Here is a 19,679-nt window from a genome sequence, read left to right as displayed (position 1 = left end):
GATGCCGATTCCAGGCCTTCATTTGTTTAGCAGACTTGTCGCCGTCCGTACTGCCGCCTCAACTGTGGTTGCGTCGCACGCGAGCTCTCCTTTTCAATCCTGCGACATGTTACCAAGCATTCGACACATCTGGCGAACGAGCGGAGGTGAGCTCAACGAACGACGAGGCCAGTGATGCGACGTCATACCAAACGGCTGTCGCGGCTCCGCGGCGACGTGCGCGGTGTGACGTCGTACCAGATGGCGCGGCGAGCGCGCGGCGTCCGCCAGCTGCGGTGGTTGCTAGGCAACGGCTCAAGGTCGGTCTCTGTTCCTCCTCGGATCACCGCCATAGCGGCCCCCCGATGAGAGCACGAGTAATAAATGAACATTTTGGTAACACTTCAGAAACAAAATTTGACCAGTATTATGGGGTTTAGCGGCTGTAGCGGGGTAAAAGTGGCCATGCCTTCATAATGGTCACAGCATTCCTTTTCGGAATTTAGACTATTACCGTAGGGCAGAACGAAACGTTCTGTACAACGTTTCGTGCTGCCGGTGGAAAACCCGTGCAAAGGGGCAGACGGCACTACCATAAGTCGTGTACCAGCACCCCAACGCTGCCACCAGTGGTTGTGGCGCACAGGATAACTCGAACCCGGTCTCCGTTTGGTAGCGTGTTGAGTCGTCGGGCTTAGGAAAGTCTGAAGCTTCGGAGTTTGGGAAACGAAAAACAAGCGGGTTTAATGGCACTATTAAGAAACTTATTTATCACCTGAAATGCAAACAGTCAAAATTTAAGAGTTCGTAACGTCGAGCGACTGGATGAGCCTTTTCGACAAGACCCAGAGCATCCGTTCTCACATAGGGCGCTGGTTAAATACCCTAAGGCTCTGCCCCTTCAGCAGGCGGTGGCCAATTCAACACGACGGGAGAGTTCGGCACAGCACAGCAAGCGGAGGCACTCGTTGCAGAGTCCATGTGGGGGAACTGGCGAGGAGGGAACACAAGTCCGCAACTTTTTCGCACTGTGGTGCAACATGCGTGAGGCGCGGTGAGGCGCGCAGGTGAGGCGCGCTGGCGCCGCGGGCCGCCACTGCTGCTGGCTCTCTCCGATTCGAGCCGGCTCCTCTCAGACGCTGTTAATCCCTTCTTCCCCTGTCGTCTGTCCATCGTCGGTCGCTTCTTGCGGGGACCCAAAGGGAAGGTCGTTCGCACCGAGCCCAGCGTGGGAAGAACTCCACAGTCTACTTCCCAGCCAGTCATCCTTTTTTTGTTGGATTCACCGTAGATTCAAGCGACCTGTTGAAATTGCCGCTACTGCTGCCGCCACCGTGGTCATCGCGAGTCGCAAGCTGAGTAATGAAAGCACTAAGAACCACATCGAGGTCCCTTTTCTCGTGCGCCACTCTGCATTGATTCATGAACGGGTTAGATGCAATGGCACTTCGCAGGTACGTGGCCACACGGAGCCATGTTTTCTCTGAGTGTGATTGACCCTGTACGCTACTGGGTCAAAAGATACAAGCAGCCATACTAAGGCGTGCACGACTTCTCCGGAGCGGAGGTCCCTGGAAGTAACTGGACGGTTGCTGCCTCTCTGCTGCTCAAAATATGCAGATACTCAAAACGCTCGGCAGCCCTCTTGCGAAGCTTTCCTTCGCAAATGAAAAAGCGGCTCCTCAGGGTCATTCATGTGGCTTAGTTCCAAACCGGACATGAATCTAGAAGTCTGCGGTTCTCGATGCGCAAAGCGATCGCTGTTGAAGGCTTACGGAGTTTTTCAGTTGAAACGACAGTTCATGCGTCTGACAAAGGCAGAATAAGCCCAAGAGGGGAAAGGCGAAGCATGGGGCTTCTGCCGCCCCTTTGTTGTAGCAATGCAATGATCGGGTGGTGGTGGTGAAAACTTTTATTTTGTGAAATAGAGTTAGGGCGCCATCTAGGCTGGCGACCTCGTCGCCTTCACCTCTCTCCAACGAGACCCTTCATTAGAGGGACATAGAAGGTGACGCAATGCGGGCGCACACACCTGGATGCCCACCTCAGGGTTCTGCTTGATGCGGGGGCCGAACAAGCTTTTGAGATTGCGGGCCTAATAATATTAGAGTGGGGGAGAAATTCCTGGAGATGTATTCTGAACTCTGCGAACGGGCTCTGCTATCCGTAAATGTGCAATGGCAGGAGAAAATCCTGAGCGGATTCTGACAGGATACGTGGGCAGCACAAAATTTTTGTGAAGGAATTCTCCCAGCACGCACACACACACAAATGTGCCATCACGCGCACGTACACACAACTCTCGGGAAAAACCGGCGGCGGCTGGGTTCTGTACACGAGGCGTGGGCGCCTGAGTGGGCGAATAGACAGCTCTCAAAGACGAAAGCGCCCGTATTTAGAGCCCAAAATCAAACTTTCAATCTTCATTACACCGCGGAATTTTTTTTTACTAAACTACTGCGTTCAGTAAATTATGGTATTCTGAGTTTAAAGTCCGTGCCTATGAAGTGGCAGCGCGATGATAAACGCTTAATGCTATTAACGCTGTCACTAGGAGAGTTAGACACGCTGTATATACGAAAATTGTGTCTGCCAGTTTTATTAAAATATGGTTTGATTCTACTTCAGTTATTGCACTGAGTATGTCTTATGTCTGTGTTATCTGTGTTATCGTGGATTAGCAGACGGACGAGAACTAGATGCGGGATTTCTTATCAATCAGGATATAGATAGCCGCATAGAGGAGTTTTCTGGTATTAACGTGAGGGAGGCAGCTATAGTAATTAGGCTTAATAAGAGGTACAAGCTGAAGGTGGTGCAGGCCTACGCGCCTACATCAAGCCATGATGACCAGGTGCTTGAATGCTTCTATGAAGATTTGGAATAGACAATGACCAAAGTAAAATCACAGTACACTGTACTGATGGGCAACTTCAATGCGAAGGTAGGCAAGAAGAAGGCTGGAGACCAGGCGGTAGGCGACTATGGGATCGGTTATAGGAGTAGCAGGGGAGATTTATTAGCAAAGTTCGCCGATACAAATAATTTACGGATCATGAACACTTTCTGAGCAAATGAGCAAACAGGAAGTGTACGTGGAAGAGCCCCAATGGTGGGACTAAAAATGAAATATACTTCATACTGTGCGCTCACCCTGGCATCGTAGAGGATGTGGAGGTCCTGGGAAAGGTCCGTTCTAGCGATCACAGAATGATCAGGTCTTGTATTACCTTAGATTGAAAGAGGGAACGGAGAAAATGAGTGAAACGGAAGGCTATTAACGAGTTAGCGTTAAGAGGGAAAGTAGAGAAATTCCGGTTTTCGCTGTAGAACAGATTTTCTGCTTCTACTGAAGAAGAACGTAATTTTGAAACAATGAACGATAAACTCACAGCTATCGTTACGGAGTGTGCCGCAGAAGTACGAGGTAGGATGGTTCGACAGGATACCGGCAATCTATCTCAGGAGACTGAAGATCTGATTAGGAAAATTTAAAGCATGAGGTCGTCTCACTCCATAGAAAGAATAGAACTAGCAGAACTATTGAAGTTGATAAATAAGCGCAAGGTAGCAGACATAGTGAATTTTAGCACGGAGAAAATCGAGCATGCTCTAAAGAATGGAGGTAGCTAATAAGCAGGGAAGATATAACCAGGCAAAAACCAAATGTATGTAACTAGATAACTACGTATGTAGTAACTAGGTATGTATGTAACCAGGTAAAACCAGATTGCACTGCCTTTATATGACCTGATGACATGTGTTAGCAGTATTGTGCACAGAGTAAGCCTCGCCCTTATTGTAAGATGCCACGTTTTTCAGCCAAGAAGCACGGGTTGTTGGGTATGAAAGTATATCCAACAGTCGAAGTAAAAAATTTCAACAACACCTTAGCGTGACAGAGGGAAGCTTGGTAAAACTACTACAACATTTATCTTCAGTGAAGTTCACACGCTGAAAAAAAAAGTTGACGATTACGTTAACTCCTAATACGAGATTTGAGCACAGCTCATCAGCTGTTCAAGCTTTTCGACAGATTGAGGAAAGGAATTCGAGGAAGACAAGTATGTACAATTACAGACTTGTTATTTTTCACACATATTCCTTCTTCAAGAAGGAAGGAAGGGAAAACTTTATTTACACTAATGGTTCTTCCTGCGGTTTGGGGGCATCTTCAGAGACGTCTTGGTTCTACCCCCAGGAGCCTTCTCTGTCGAAGTCGTCCGCCTCTAATCAGTGGTCGGTTGCCCTCAGTCCAGGGCTCCGCTGGCCACTGCCGCCCGTTGAGCTCGCTGTACCAGACCTTGTTGGTCTTCGCAGCGGTTGCTGGACAGCAGAGTCTCCCACTGCTCCGCACTCGGGTTTTGTATTTTGGGGACCACGTCTATGTTTTGGCAGGCCCATGTGATGTGGTATAGTGTAGGTTTTTCGTCGCACCAGGGACATTTGTTCGTGTATATCGTAGGGTGAATTTTGTTTAGTATATGTAGGTTTGGGAAAGAGCCTGTTTGTAATTGTCTCCAAGTGACAGCTTCCTCTCTGCTGAGAGATTTGTGCGGTGGGGGATATCGCATTCTTCTGCCTCTATAGTTTTGTAGTATGGCCGAGTATTCCCTGGGTGCTGGCGCGAGTTCCGCGGTCTCGTCGGAAGCTCGGAAAGTAATGTATACTCGAGCTATCCTGTCGGCCTCTCGGTTCCCTGCCACCCCCGTGTGCCCCGGTACCCACACAATTTTGTGTCGGATCTTGTCGTTTTGTTCTTCCCGGTTTTTAATTCTGTCACTCGCTGCGAGGAGTATACGGAGCGCGTGACGACCTATCCTGCCATTCATGTAATTTCGGCAGGCTGTTTGAGAGTCCGTAAGTATTGTTAGTGACCGCCCGGTTCTATAGCCCTCCGCCACCGCAAGAGCAACGGCTACTTCCTCGGACTCTGCAGCTGTGCAGCCTCGGAGAGACGCGCTGGTCATTTCGCGTAAAGACGAATCGACCACCGCCCCTACAGCGATTTTGGTATCTCCTCCTCTCCAAGACGCGTCTGTATACACGGTCGTGGCTTGAGGAGCGTATGTTTTCTCGATGAATTCGGCCCTCGCTTCTCTTCTGCCTCGATGGAGGTTGGGATCCATGTTTTTTTGGTATTGGCGCTACCTTGAGGGTCTTGCGAAGCTCGTCGGGGATCGTTGCCGTCCTCGACATTTCTCGCATCTGCTCGCGGTATCCGAGCCTCTGCAGGAGCGCTCTTCCTGTCGTTGTTTGCAACAGCCTGAGTTTTTGCGACTCAAGCTGCGCCTCTCGTAGCTCCTCAAAGGTGTTGTGTAATCCCAGGGCCATGAGTTTTTCTGTAGACGTGTTGCGTGGTAGTCGGAGCGCTGTCTTATACGCTTTGCGTAGCAGGGCATCCGCTTGTTGTGTTTCATTTTTGTTGAGGAACTGGTAGGGTAGGCTGTACGTGATTCGACTAACTACTAGGCTTCTGACTAGTTTTAGTGTGTCTTCTTCACGCATGCCATGTCGCCTGTTGAAACACTCCACTAACAGTTCTTGATTATCATGAAGGAAGCTTTGTAGACGGAGAAATAAATGGATTTATGCTCGACTTGCTGCACCAATGCCTGGTTCTCAAAGACGAAGTTTGCACAAGTATTCCGCGAGGTTGCCACAGCTGTGGGAGCCGTTACGATCGAGTGGAACGGGATGTTCTCCCGCATAAGCTGTAAGAAAGTCCCGTTTGACCTTATGTCTACATTAAAGTCCCCGCCCACACTGCCACCCTGGCAGGTGGCAGCGTTTCTGGCACAACGTTGCCATTGCCAAACCTTGCCGGTGGTGGTGAAAAACATTAATCGTCTATTACATTTTTATAGAAAGGTGATTAGGGTAGGACCCTGTTGGCCCTTTCCCCTCACAATATCCGCATCCGTCGAACCACGGCCTTTCGGGTCTTTAGGTCGTGACAGCCGAGCAGGGCCGCCTCCCAGTCCTCTCAGGTGGGGTTGGGGCGCACATCTGTCACTACCGCCACATAGCTTAAAACACGATTGAGATGTCCACTGTTCCAAGAGGTCAGTTATGCGCCTTCCCTCCAACTCAGGTGTCCACCGAGATGAATGAGACAGATACTGCGCATTTCCTTTCGCTAAAAACCAGTTTGCAAATTTTGTCCTCTGCTGTCCAAGCCCCTGCTCTATAGGTTTCGCAGCTGTGGGAGACAGATACTGCGCATTTCCTTTCCTCAAAAAAAAAAAAATACCGAACACCCTTACACTTTGGAAATTAAGGTGTGCTTGGAGAAAACCTTGTGGTCAACCCACTGCCGCTTCATCTTATTATAAGGATAGGCACCGCGTGTACCCAGCCCCTGCAAAGGGACTGGGGAAAGCAAACGAACGCGTTCTACTTAGACTATTCACTAATACAATGCTGTGCCCGGCAGTATTAAAACACTTCGATCCCGCGTTCACTGGCAGGTGCAAACACTGTGGCGAGGTGGCTGACACCTACCACATGTTTTGGGCTTGCCAGCGCAACTCAGCTCTCTCCCCCCACCCCAACCCTACCAGAGAGGAATGGGAGGCGGCCCTGCTTGGCTGCTCGGACCTTCCGGCCCAAAAGGCTTTGGTCAAGAGGGCTGAGCTGGCGGCTTCGACCAATGGGGTCCCGGAATAGGGACTCCACCCATTGCGGGGCTCTTTAAGAAAGACTCACCTCTTTTATTAAATAAAGGCTTTTAATCATCATCATCCCCGAACCGCTTCGCACGGAATTACTGGGCCACTTCGGAGCAATCGGTCTCACACGACTGCAACGAGGCGTCTGGTGAAGGAGCGGTGGTGCAGCTGCCACCACCTAGTTCTACCTGTACTGTGTGACGTCACGGTTGCTATGCACAACTACGCCCCCCACCGGCGTGCCGGTTGCTAAGAATGGGAGGAAGTTGCGATTTTACTTTCTCCTTTCCAAGCTCCCGCTCCATTGTTTTCGGAGCTTAAAGGGTGTATTCTGCTTGTTACCACGGAGAACGGCGACGCCGAGAAACGCAGAAACGGGCACCTAAGAGCTGTGCTGTAAAACAACCGGTGAACAATTTCTTGGTTGTTGCCATCTCGATCTCGTGCGTAAGTGCGTAAGTATTGTGCCCAGCCAAGCTCTAAATCAGCATCGTTCGGGCTGCAGTGCATGAGTGCCAATGCTTAACAGAAGCTAACCCTCGAAATCACCACGGTCATCCTCAACGCGTTCAATCACACTTCTGCAATCCTGTTTACCGGCGACTTCAACCTGGACCTAATGGAACCCGATGCCTCAGCGGCATCGCGTCCAAGTACCTTCGTATAGACATCAACCCGACGAAACCAGCTATCCGTGACGCATGCGTAGACTTTTTCGTTAGTGCCCGTTGCATGTTTCTAGTTCCGGAAACACAAAGGGTGTTCAAAACCTACGGCAATTGTGGCCTTGGGTTAAGTGGTGCACCCCTTGAGGGCATTTCTCAACAAGCTCAGTTAATATTTTAGAGCGCTGCTCTTAGGGGCCCGTTTCTGCGTTTGGCGGCGTTGCCATCGCCGTTGTAGCCAGCAGTGGACACCCATTAAGCTGCGAAAGCAATGGAGCGGGAGCGTGGAAAGGAGAAATTAAAACTGCAACCTCCTCCCCTCCTGAGCAAGCGGCGCCCCAGTGGGGGGCACAGCTGTGCATAGCAACCGTGATGTCACACAGTAGCGGTAGAACGAGCGCGCGCGCGTCGGCGGTGGCAGCTGCACCGCCGCTTCACCGCCAGACGTCTCGTTGCAGCCGAGTGAGTGAGACGCATGGCTCCGAAGCAGCCCAGTGATTCCGCGCCAAGCGGCTTTGCATAGTGCGGAACGCTGAGCACCGTGGTTCGTATTTTTGGTTTTCCGGTTGACATTGACTTGGCAGAGCTGAAAGGAGCCCTGGAGCAGTACGGACCAGTCGACACCATCGTCGCCGAGTAGGTGCCTGTATTCGACGGCATGCCGAGCGGGTCCAGGCGCGTGCGGATGAAGTCAGCGCTGCCCAACTTCCTGCAGGTGGCCGAGTTGACCGAGCAGTGAGAGTATGAGAGCGCTGTGATTCTCGCGACCACGTGCGGGCGGCGTGCGGCGTGCGGCGTGCCTTTGTGCTCGCGCTGCGGTGTGCTCGGCCAAGCCACGTGCGAGGAGCGTGCCCCTAGTCTGGCGGCGACCACGCCGTCGCGAAGTGGCTGCCGCAGCTGCGTCGCAGGTTCTCATCGCGCCAGAGAAAGACCGGGACCCTGCCACCGACACCCAGCTCGAAGCCTTCAGTGGCCCCACAGCTCCCGAGGGCAGCCAGCAGGACGAGGCGCCCGCTGAACAACCTGCAGCGGAGCTGGTCGCGGCCGAGGAGAGCGCGCCCACGAACCCCCAGGGCGATGGGGAGTTTACTCTCGTGCAGCGGCGGGAGCGCCGACGCAGGGAACGCCCAGTTAGCCCCAGCAGTACTAGCAGCTAGAGAGCTAGAGTTACTCTACCAGCAGCTAAAGCCCCTCGATAATTTGAAAGTAGCGACCACAGTCTGTTTCTTCCACCGTGGAGTGGACCTTGTTCATTCACTGAGGCTCAGCTTCTCCCCGATGGCCTGAGCGCTTCGGGCGCCGCAGGATTGACTGCCAGCGGTGTCGCGTCGGGCCTTCTTCGTCTCCTTACTGACTAGCGTTCTTAGTTCTTTCCCCATGCGTTAGGGCGACCGTTCTTTCCAGGAAGGAGCGTTTCCCTCGCTCTCCACTGAGCGCCGGCGCCTGCCGCATTTCCCGTATTCCGCAGGACCCCCCACCAGCTTGGGTCTTTTCTCCTCCCGCCGGCGCCCCTGTCACTCTTTCAGGGTGTGCTTGACCAGCTCAGTGCTTGTCGGCGTGTGAATAAAGCTGACGGCCAGGCTGTCCACCTTCGGACCCCTAATGCGCCTTGGCCCCCGACACCCGAAGATAGCATGTGTCACACACTCTCTTGCTCAAGCGCCTCCGGGGTCCCACAAAGGGAAGATGCCGCCGGAGATAGCTGCCCTCCGGAAATGCGTGGTGCACCGTCACTTTGTGTATAGAATTTCATTATTTTCTACCTATTTTCCTAGCACCTGATTGGTCGTGTTAACATGGTGTATTTGCGAGTCTTTCAGCGGACTTAAGTGCGCGGTTGCTGAAATTCTGTTACTGATCAGCTTTAGAAGTACCTTGCAACGAATAGACACTAAGCTGATCGCTCTCTAGTGATAATATGGCTAATTTTCTTTGCTTGCCATAGCTAAAAATGACGAATCAAGACCTCTAGTACCTCAATCTCTTGATCTTCCCTGTTCCCAAGTGTGCCTATCTACCCAGCTGAGGCTGGTCATGCAGGGTCGCGAAGAAGGGGGCCGTGATAGACTTTTAGTAAGCGCTCGTGCCTCTGCACCCCGGAAATGCAGTGAGGAGCTTTAGCTAGAGCGCTGCATATCGTGAACGAGGTGCCCGATCTCTTTCCACTGTTAAATAGATCATGCGACAAACGCTCGCTGGACAGCTCGGCCTCATGGGGGACAATAGGAAAGGCAGCGCAGCTCCGCTGCCTGAATGCCAGAGCGTCACATTCCGTGTGGCCGGCATAACGCGATGACCACGCAGGGCTGGCGTTGGAAAGCAGTTGAGCGGACAGGCATTCGTAATACAGGAGGCATTGACATATATAAGCTAGTTAGTTTCCCTGACACAGAAACTTGTTAATTCAGGTACGAATAAATCACAAATGCAGCTGCAAATGTAGGCTGTATATGTTTTGGCGCTAGAAACGAGTCTGAGCTTCTTTGTGATTACCTCACAATGATGTCGTCAGTCATAGCTATCGCCAAACGGTAGTGTTTGAATGGCTGATGCCCCTAGCAAGGATTTGACTAGGTTGCAGGGTCTGATGCCAAGTATCACCAGCGGGTGTACACAGGAACTTATGAACACTGCTCACTAACCGGCGCGAAACGATTTATTTGTTGCATACAAGCGCCTTTTTCCCAGTAATTTTGCTTTCCGGAAAGTATACGAGTGCGAGCAGCTAATAGGCTACAGCCTGTAATTAGAATTTTAGAGCGCGTACTCCCCCTCTCAGGAGGGAAAAATTTGTGCGCGCATTGAGAAATACACAGATAAAACTGTTTCTTTACTAAATTAGAATCGTATTCCATAGGGTTGGCACCTCGTGCCGAAGTAAACATGTTTTCTGGAAGTTTTTACCTATATTCATCGGTTCATTTAATAATGCTTTGCTTCGCAGAACGAGTGAAGCCTTCAGCGCAACTCAGCGGCGGGATTTTCTTCGTGAATGAAGTTCCCAAGACTGCCACAGGGAAGGTCGCAAGAGCCCAGCTGCTTAGAAAACTGGATTCATTTCTGCTGTGTGCAAAGTTCACATGATATATGCACTTTATGGACTACCTATATTAATAAAGAGAAACAAATATTCATTGCAAACTGCAAACCCTTTTTCGATTTTTTCGACGTAGCGACTTTTCACTTTTGAAATATATCAGAACCGGAACACCTATTGATTGCGCTGTCACTAAACACCGACGCAGAACGCGCGAGGCTAGACCTTTTTGTACACGGGCAACGACTGTGTGCCCTTGCATTGCACCCCAATGTCTCAATTTTATAGTTGTTGCTACGGCGATCACGTCACCCCTGCGGCGAGAAAAGATGCTCGCTTTCTGACCAGCATCACCTGTACTAAAAATCATGTACTAAAAATCTGTTCAGCCGGTGAAAAGAAACTCTGGTTCTATGCGACGAAGATTGAAACTGGCCTCACGGTCTTCCAGATTAGCTGCCTATTTAACCTATGTGCGACCAACATTAGAATACGCCTGCATTATATGAGATCCTGTAGAAAGTGGCTTAATAAAAAAACATGAAATTGTGCAAAGAAGAGCAGCTCGATTTATAATGTCCAGATATGCGCGCACTGATTCCGTAACAGAGATGCTGTGTCTTCTCAATCTGCCACCTCTAGCCGAACGTCGCCGAATGACCAGAATAAAATATTTATTTCAGCTCTCAAGAAATTCCTTCAATATTATTAGTTCCCATAACTTGGTCCGAAAAGAACTTACACATCCGAGAACAAGCAATGAATACTGTTACCAAACCCCGAACCCACGCATTAATGTGTATGCTAATTCTTACTTTCCGAGGACGATATCAGAATGGAATGATTTACCAGCAGCTCTCTGACAGTACAGTACATTAACAACTTTCGAAAAAGCTATCTCCATTTCGCACTAAAAAGTTTTTTTCCAGTATCATACGCCTAATCACTTGGCGATTACAACTCGCCTAAGGTGAAGGCCGGGAATGTAGAAATGTTTTTGTTTTTTTTCTTTTCTTTGTGAAATAACAGTTTTTCAAGTGAATATTCATTACCACTGCTTCTGTAGAAAAAGAGAAACATTACGCTGCAAGAAATATCATTGTATAGATGAAGATGAAGTTTAATTTTTGTATAATTAAAAGGAAACATATTACTCTTCAAATGTCACGCCCCACCACTGTAACAGCCCCAAGGCCAACAGTACGGGCAAATAAATAATAAAATGGGCCTAAGGCGATGTACGCGACCACTTCCTTCGACATGTAGTTAATTTCTGTAAATTTTCAGAGATGTATAAGAACATCCCTGGACGCAAATAATACGTATACATGTTCGAATAACCAACTTTTGATACTTACAGTACACTACGAACTAGAATTTTATGGTAGTTTAGACAGCTACCAACGTATCCACCCACTTCAAAGAGGAATGCAGCCTAGAGATGAAATTGTGTTTAACGACAGCACTTTTTTACGCATAAAAATACAAAAAATCCATGCCTTATGATAAGACCTTGTCTGCAGGAAGGTGGCGGCTGCGCGCGTGCGGGTGCGCACAAATTCCCTGGTGCGCCGGTGAAATGAAATTCCCCGAGTGCTAGGCGGACATAGTTCACGGTATCCAAAGAATTTATTCAGGCAAATAGGGAACGGAGGAAAAAAAGGACGGGCTTTAAGGCGAAAGCCTTTAATGGCTTATTTTCCCGTCCGTCCGTCCGGCGCTACATCCAGCGCCTGGGGTGACTCATCGACGAGCGCAGCTGCCAAAAAGTGACGTCATCTTCGTCGACAGGTGGAGTTGTCGGCGCGGCGGCGTCGAGCGCTGCTCCGTCGTCAGTCGGCGCGCGGCAGCTAGTGGAGAAGGATGGCTCCCAAGCGGTGCAGCGATTCCGCGCCAGGTCAAAGGGTTTCGCCTTTCGCTCTTTAGGCTGCCAAAGTGCCCCCATAGTTTTTCTTGAATTTGTGCAGGATGAGTGTTGTTCATGAGACATCTTATCCCACAGAGTGTGCCACAAAACGAAACACCATATGCACGATGTTTGGGGCTGAACAAAATTGGCATATATACACAATGTAGCGCCGTGAGCCTGAAATTAGTAAAGTAACTGCCTGTTGGTCATGACTGTGACCGGTACCTTCATAAACAAGGATACTCATGGCAAAATGACTACAATCTGAGGTCCCAAAAAATGATTCGGAAGCAAGGAGAAAATTGCTGCAAGTTTTATGTTCTGCAACTCTAGCAGATATTTCTCTTCGACACGTTGAAACAACTCACACAGCTATATACAAAAGCACTACATAGCGAATGCACGGCTTGCAGAATAAAATGAACCTGCTATTGGTTAGCATTCCAAGGAAAATTAGGTGCCTTTTTTTTCGTGTGTAGTTAGAGGTATTAGTGAAAAAACTCACATAACTATTTAAAGAAGCTCTACTTAGTGAAAGTAGGGCGTGCAGATAAAAATAAAGCTACTATTCGTTAGCATTTGAATGAAAATTATGTTCACTTTTCTTCAGGATGCAATGTGCGCGTGTAGTTCGAAATATCAGTGAAGTTTGACCTGAAGAGACACTGTGTGCACAATGAATGGAAAAGAACATTAAATTGAAACAAAGTTTGCTGATTTGCAATTAGTGTGGCAAAGAAGAAATTACCATCAATTCCGATTTAGATGACCTCATGCAAAGCACTCGCACTCGCTTTGAGGATCATTGCACAGTTGAAAGATTAACGCGTCAAAGTTGTTATTTGAGGTACCTATACGCACACGCACGCACGCACGCACACACACACACACGCACGCACACACACACACACACACACACACACACACACACACACACACACACACACACACACACACACACACACACACACACACACACACACACACACACACACACACACACACACACACACACACACACACACAACACACACATTGAAAGTTACAGCATTGCGGGAGGTCACTAATAAGTATTTTACCGGTTGGAGCACTTAATTTGCGGTAGGAAAATGAATAGTCTGAGGTGAAAACCATTGCATGTATCAAAAGGATTTAAAAAAAATCGGAGGGGGACGTGTGATGAAGCAAAGCGCTCCAATTCTTAATTTAGCGTATGAAGATGCGCACGTCTTTGTGCAAGCTGGAAATAGACCCTCACTTGAACCAAGTGACTGCTTGGAATTTTAATGTGATAGCGTTAAGGGCCCCGTGTCGCAGAAAAGCCGGTGTCGTCGTCGGCGGCGTTCGCCGTGAGGGAAAAATCCTAGAAGCATTAATAGATAAAACCAAGTAGGAAATTGGTCGAGTTAGGGAATCGAACCAGGGCTTCCGGAGTGCGAGACGAGCACGCTAACCACTCCGCCGCGCCAGCCTTTCTTTATTTATTTATTGCCTGGCTTTGGCACATAACATTAAGCCAAAAAACACAACAAATGCACACAAAACGATACGTACATACGACACTGTCGTGGTCAGCTAGCACGGGTCTGGCTTTTCCTCGAACATACACAACGGCTCTAGTCTTGAGAACCAGTCGGGAGGCTCGGCAGCGGCTTTCTGGATGCAAAGAAACCAGTCCATTCATTGCCGAAAGTAAATTCGGGCACGTTTGTGATACTGCTCCACGCCAGCTCGATGGTTTGGAATGAACAAAGGCGCGTCTAGTGAATACGGCATTGTCTTCGAAGGGTGCCTCAGAGACATTTACTGTGGTGTATATTAGTAATTATAAGCATGCAAATTACAGAAGTCGCAGTTAAGCGAGTAGCAATGTACCTTTCAGCTACTCTTCCTCTTCGCTTGGCGCGCATGTAGCGCCATCAGGCGGCGTCCACTAAAACCACTCTCTCCTCCTCCTCCTCCTCCTCCTCCTCCTCGCAATGTATGCCACTGCCCGACAGATAGAGCGCGACGGCAGCGCCTTCGGCTCGTCTCGTTCGGGCACAGTGGGGCCGGGCGAGGACTCAGGAATCATGCGGTGAGCGGCGAACAACGAAGCGCACGTCCAAGGTGCGGTCACCACGAAGCTTGCGGCTTGCTCCCTGTTCGTTCGGCGCAGAAGCTATGCTGGCGTTCGTGCCATCGGGTTTGTCGAGAACGATGTGTCGACGGACTCTATCGCGTCATACCCGTAAGGCGGAGCTTGAGTGTCCCTTCCAATTTTTTTTTACAAAGTCCAGAATGGGGTCGCAGTTTTGCCCAGAGTTTTCAGCATTTCTCAAATCTCAGTCGTCCTTGTCGAGGTACCCGACCCATGAAGTTGCCTGTGCGATAATCGTGGAAGACAAAAGCTCCTACAGGCGCATTCGGCGCGCAGCTCTCCGTCCGCTAATTTAGCATTTAATACTCCAGTGGAGGACCGCAAAACAGGAGCTTTCTGTGGTGAAATGTATATTCATTTCATTTCATTTCATTTATTGAACCCTCAAGGCCACAGGCATTAAAGAGGGGAGTGGTTACAAAACATGAAGATACATAAACAGATGCAATGCATGATACAAAACACAGATTATATTCCTGTTATACAATGTTAGCTAGTGCAGAACGAAAATGCTGGTTATCACTTATGTCGACGATATCTGCGGGAAGGCGATTCCATTCGCGTGACGTACGAGGCAAGAAAGACTGAAATGAAGTTACAGTGTTACACGTTTCAATGCCAACTTTGTGACGATGATCAATGCGGTTTGACACGTATCTGGGGGAGGAAATGAGGGCATCATGTAGCATGGGATGATGGTATAGTTTATGAAAGAGGCTCAAACGAATTGTCTGCCGGCCGGATGCTAAAAGAGGCAAAGAAAGATTAGCTTTCATGCTTGTTACACTTGCGGTACGGTTAAAGTAGGACAGGATAAAACGAGCAGCGTTATTTTGAACTAGCTCAAGCAAAGTTATCAGTTTATCATGATGGGGATCCCATATGGCGGCGGCGTATTCCACATTAGGACGTATTAGTGTTTTATAAAGCAATAATTTTAAGGAAGACGGAGTTTTGGAAAAGTTACGGCGGACATAGCCCAACATGCGGTTAGCTTTGTTAGCAATGTACTCAATATGGCGCTTCCAGTTAAGGTGAGCAGAAATATGAACACCCAGGTATTTATATGAAGTAACCGCTTCTAAGGGAACGTTATTTAGGTAGTACACAGGCGGAGCGTTGGCACTTCTTGATATTCGCATAATTTTGCACTTATTAGTGTTAAGTTCCATAAGCCATTTATTACACCAAAGAGAAATGTTAGAGATATCACGCTGAAGAAGGTTAGCATCGTCGGGGAATTTTATTTCGCGGAAAACAACACAGTCGTCAGCAAACAAAAGAATGTTAGATGATACAATGGAAGGGAGGTCGTTGATGTAAATAAGAAATAAAAGGGGTCCGAGCACGGAGCCTTGTGGCACGCCCGAGTAAACTTCATGTTTGGCGCGTTGAAGAACATGATGACTGCAGCAGAAAACGCTGCAAACAATGAAGCGTACTTTTGAACTGTCTAAAAATTATACAACTTAGCAGAAGTTTTGAGGGCTCTCAATCAGTTCTTAGCGGATAGGTCTGGATGATTTCTTCCTGACGCAGGCTCTGTCACAACAATAAATTTCGTCATGTGATCTATCAGCTAGATGCGTGGAAATGAAAAAAGTGACAGCGTACACACTGCGCGATGTTGTGAGGTTGTTTTGTGCCTTGTTGCTTTAGTTTGAAGTAGTTTTTGCGACGCTAACGGCGTGTTCATTCCTGGCTGTCGCTGCTTTTGAAGCCTTGTGGTTAAAATTGATGGTGCGGTGCGGTCAACCCGTCAAGGCGCTGGGACGTTCCAAGGTGCCCGTTAAAGGCGGCACACTACCTAAAGGCTCGCCAAGAAGAAGCTTCGCTTCAAAGACGCCAGGATGCACGTGTTTTCAGCCGGGAGGTACAAGCTACCCGTGAAAGACGCGCCAGTGAAATCGCGGTTTATACAAAATCATGAACAGCGAAATTCTTGATGGCGAAAGCAGCTTGAGAAACCATCCATTGCTTGTAATTAGCTTACTAAGAATGTGCAAGTGCTATAATTTTGTTTGTTGAGGTCGTGTAACTTATTTTATTTTAAAAACAACGTGAGGAATGGATGTAAACAGCATGAAACCGGTTTCGCTCACCTAATACCCCTGGTTCATTATTATCCCTCGGGTGAGGTTACTTGCGACACACTCTAGATAATGTGCAGTACATCGGCATGTGCTGCCTTGGTTTCCTGGTTTCGCAACATCGTCACGGCTGCTGGTGTTTCAACTAAACCAAACGATTTTGCACCTGCGGCGGTGCCTTGTGGCTATGGAATTCGGATGCCGAGCCTGAAGGTCGCGGTATTGAATCTTTTGGTGGATACATTCGGATATTGCGAAACACAAAAACACCCGTGTGTTTTACGCTGTCAGTGAACGCTGAGGAAGTCCAGGTCCTGGAAGTGAATCCGAACGATCCACTATGGCGTCTCTTATAGCCAGCTGTGTCTTCTTGCGACATTAAATGTCATGTACCACGGCATGCGCAATGCTTCTTCGTAATCTATTAACTATAGATGTATGGCAAGTATCTGTATTTCACATAATTTTCAGTAAGTAGGTCTACGGTAAGGTTATTACATGTCCTGCGGTTCACTTCCGAAAAATGTGATTTCTCGTCGTGTTGAGTGTGCCAGCAAAGTTGCTGTGGTAGTGTTACCATTCACCTTAGTATCTTACAGGTTGTGAATTTGTAATTTTGCATGTGTTCAACATCACCTCTCTCACAGATTGGTAATATGCGAGCACCTTGCAGTCTTCTGTAGTATTGAAGATTTGCGGCTAGACATCAACTGGCCGAGAGGTATACATCACCTCTGAGGCAGAGTCCTCAAGGAGGCGCCCGCACGTTTGCTAATTCTTCGCTATGGACAGAGCCTTCGAGGCCCACGGCTGTTAACGCACCCTTATTTAGTATCTGTCTATTTTGTAAAACGCGCCTGAGAGTGGTCTCCAAAAAGATCCAGCGTTCGTTCTCTTAATAGTAGTTTCATTTCCCAACTTTCTCTCTGAAAACAATCCAATTTTCTACTTTCCGTGTTTCCGTGCGAATGCGAGCTTGTAAAATATGTGCGTAAAATACAGCATAAAATGCTGAGGCACCGAGAACATTAAAAAGCAAATTGAAAGCCCTGAGTTAGCAGAGCACTGCGTGGCCTACATTTAAGTGCGGTGGCCTACCACGTATCGTTTTGGCAACCTGGCGTCTTTGCTTTGTCTCGTTTTGCGATGAACTGATTTCATTTTTTAAATGCACTATTTCCAGGATTCGTCAGAGTACGTTGCTGGAGGGAATTTGATAGGTATCCGAACAACACCTTGTATGTCTTGAAAGTTTCTCTTTTTTTTAGTTAGCAACAGGACATCAGGAGTGCATGAAGTTGCCGTTTTCAAAATTTAATTTCAGGCCCACTGGTCTCGATGTGTAATGCTACTTTTGTCTATATGTCATGGACTGGTCGATATAGGCATGCTACTTGCGAATGCGTACGGATTTGCACGCATGAGGAGTTTTGTCTGGACACTGCCTTGTAGCCAAATTAGAGTTAATCTGCCATTGTGAAAACAAACTTCCAGCGTGAACTTCCACGGAGGCTCATTGTCTGTCTCTACGCTGCTTGCCATAGGCGATTCGAATACCGGCAAAGTGCAAAAAACACGCTGCGCATAATAGAGCAACTTCGTTCACTAATATTTCATTAGTTAGGATTCATGATCTTCTGAAAAGGCATCTTGAAGAATCATTAATGACTCCCTCTCCCTTCTTGGCACTCGGAAACAAAACCCCGAAGTCAAAATGATCTCCCTGCCTTTATAGGAAGAGGTTGTCGCCCTATTCGTGGTACCTCAGCTTGATAAGGTGGCCAGCTCTTAATCATTTAATTAACAAGGTGTTTTTGTTGCGTTGTACTTGGGCGTCATTGTTCTCCATGTGCCTTGACTGGTGCTAGTGCGAGACATTGCTAAGAGGAATTTTCGGTTAGTGTTAAGGAAATGTTGTAGGCTACCTGTCTCACATTGAAGAAGGAAAGTCCTTCCTCAAGCGGCAACAGTGATGTTGCATGCTAGGAGAAGATTCTGAATCATTTACGTTAAATCTCGCCATTTGAAAGCTGAGGTAGCATCCCCTGATGGGAAGTAGAAATGCAGATACGTCGGAAGTATATCGGATATTCCGTAATTCCTCATTTGGAGTGCTTGCTGGTGCTGGTGGCTTTCCATCCTGACGATGGGATTCGTGGATTTTTCACTGACTGTACTATCACTTCCGAAGGCATTGATCAGTCCTGTAGGACGCGGACGGCGTGGTTAACGTACAGTATTGATCAAAAGTCCTAAGGCCATAGCATTCAGCGTCAGCGAAATGAATGTCTCTAGAACGCTCCGCGTAGCGGATCAGTCAAAACACGAGTCAAGAAGGAAGCTTTTCCACATCTAGAAGAAACCCTCTGCTAGCATTTCAAGGTTCTTCCATCTTTAGTAGTGTCGTAATGGCTCTACTATGGGGCTGAGGCGAAAAGCCTTTGGCCTTAGGACTTGTTACCAAGACTGTACGGGCTCACCATAGCGAATCCTGGTAAAATTATCATACACGCAGTTGAAAAGTGGCTTTTCAGACTGTGGTAAACATGTATTATTAAGGGACACTACAGGATCATGTCTTCTGAATGGCGATTCGGTCCAATATTTTTGATAATGCTGTATTGCTTCCACAGCAGTACAGGCCACCTCACATGCTGTCCAGTCTAAAAGCTCGGCAGGAATGGCAGTGCTAAATAGTTTTGACGATTACAATTAAAGCCACAGTGTCGAAGAATTATATTTAAAACGCCGCGCCTATTGTACAACTTACTTCTCCATTTAAGCTGTCACCAAGGTAAGTTGCTGGGCGAGTTGGTGACGATGTTTCATATCTACAGCGCGATAAACGGGACACGATGAGAAGACACATGTAAAGACACATGTCAACAAGACACATGACAATACACATTTAAAGGCAGCGCTGTGTTTGTCTTTACATGCATCTTTACATCTTGCTTGTTTATCGCGCTGTAGATATGGAATAAGCTGTCAAGCTTGCTAGTCAGCCAGCGCATACTAAATTTTTGAGAGAACAGAGTCGCGGGTCATACATGATAGAAAGCTTTAACGATTTCTTGTAGACGGAGTAGTGACAATCGCATTGCCGATGAGGGCGAAACTCACTAAAGAGAATAAACCGTAGGTAACTGGAAAAAGGTAGAGGCCAAGAAAAGCGATTTCGAAAGCAT

At 48.1% G+C, this 19,679-nt stretch overlaps 1 protein-coding gene across 1 annotated transcript in view; it reads right to left on the bottom strand.

Annotated features, from left to right (window-relative positions):
* LOC149363038 (techylectin-5A-like) overlaps positions 1–19,679 on the bottom strand; it is a 180,420-nt gene that overhangs the window by 55,530 nt on the left and 105,211 nt on the right. The gene's annotated exons all lie outside the window — the stretch shown is intronic.

Source organism: Amblyomma mixtum, chromosome 2, assembly GCF_055824585.1.
Source record: "Amblyomma mixtum isolate Tamu chromosome 2, ASM5582458v1, whole genome shotgun sequence".
Taxonomy (NCBI): domain Eukaryota; kingdom Metazoa; phylum Arthropoda; class Arachnida; order Ixodida; family Ixodidae; genus Amblyomma; species Amblyomma mixtum.
This window is presented reverse-complemented; position numbering and strand designations above follow the sequence as displayed.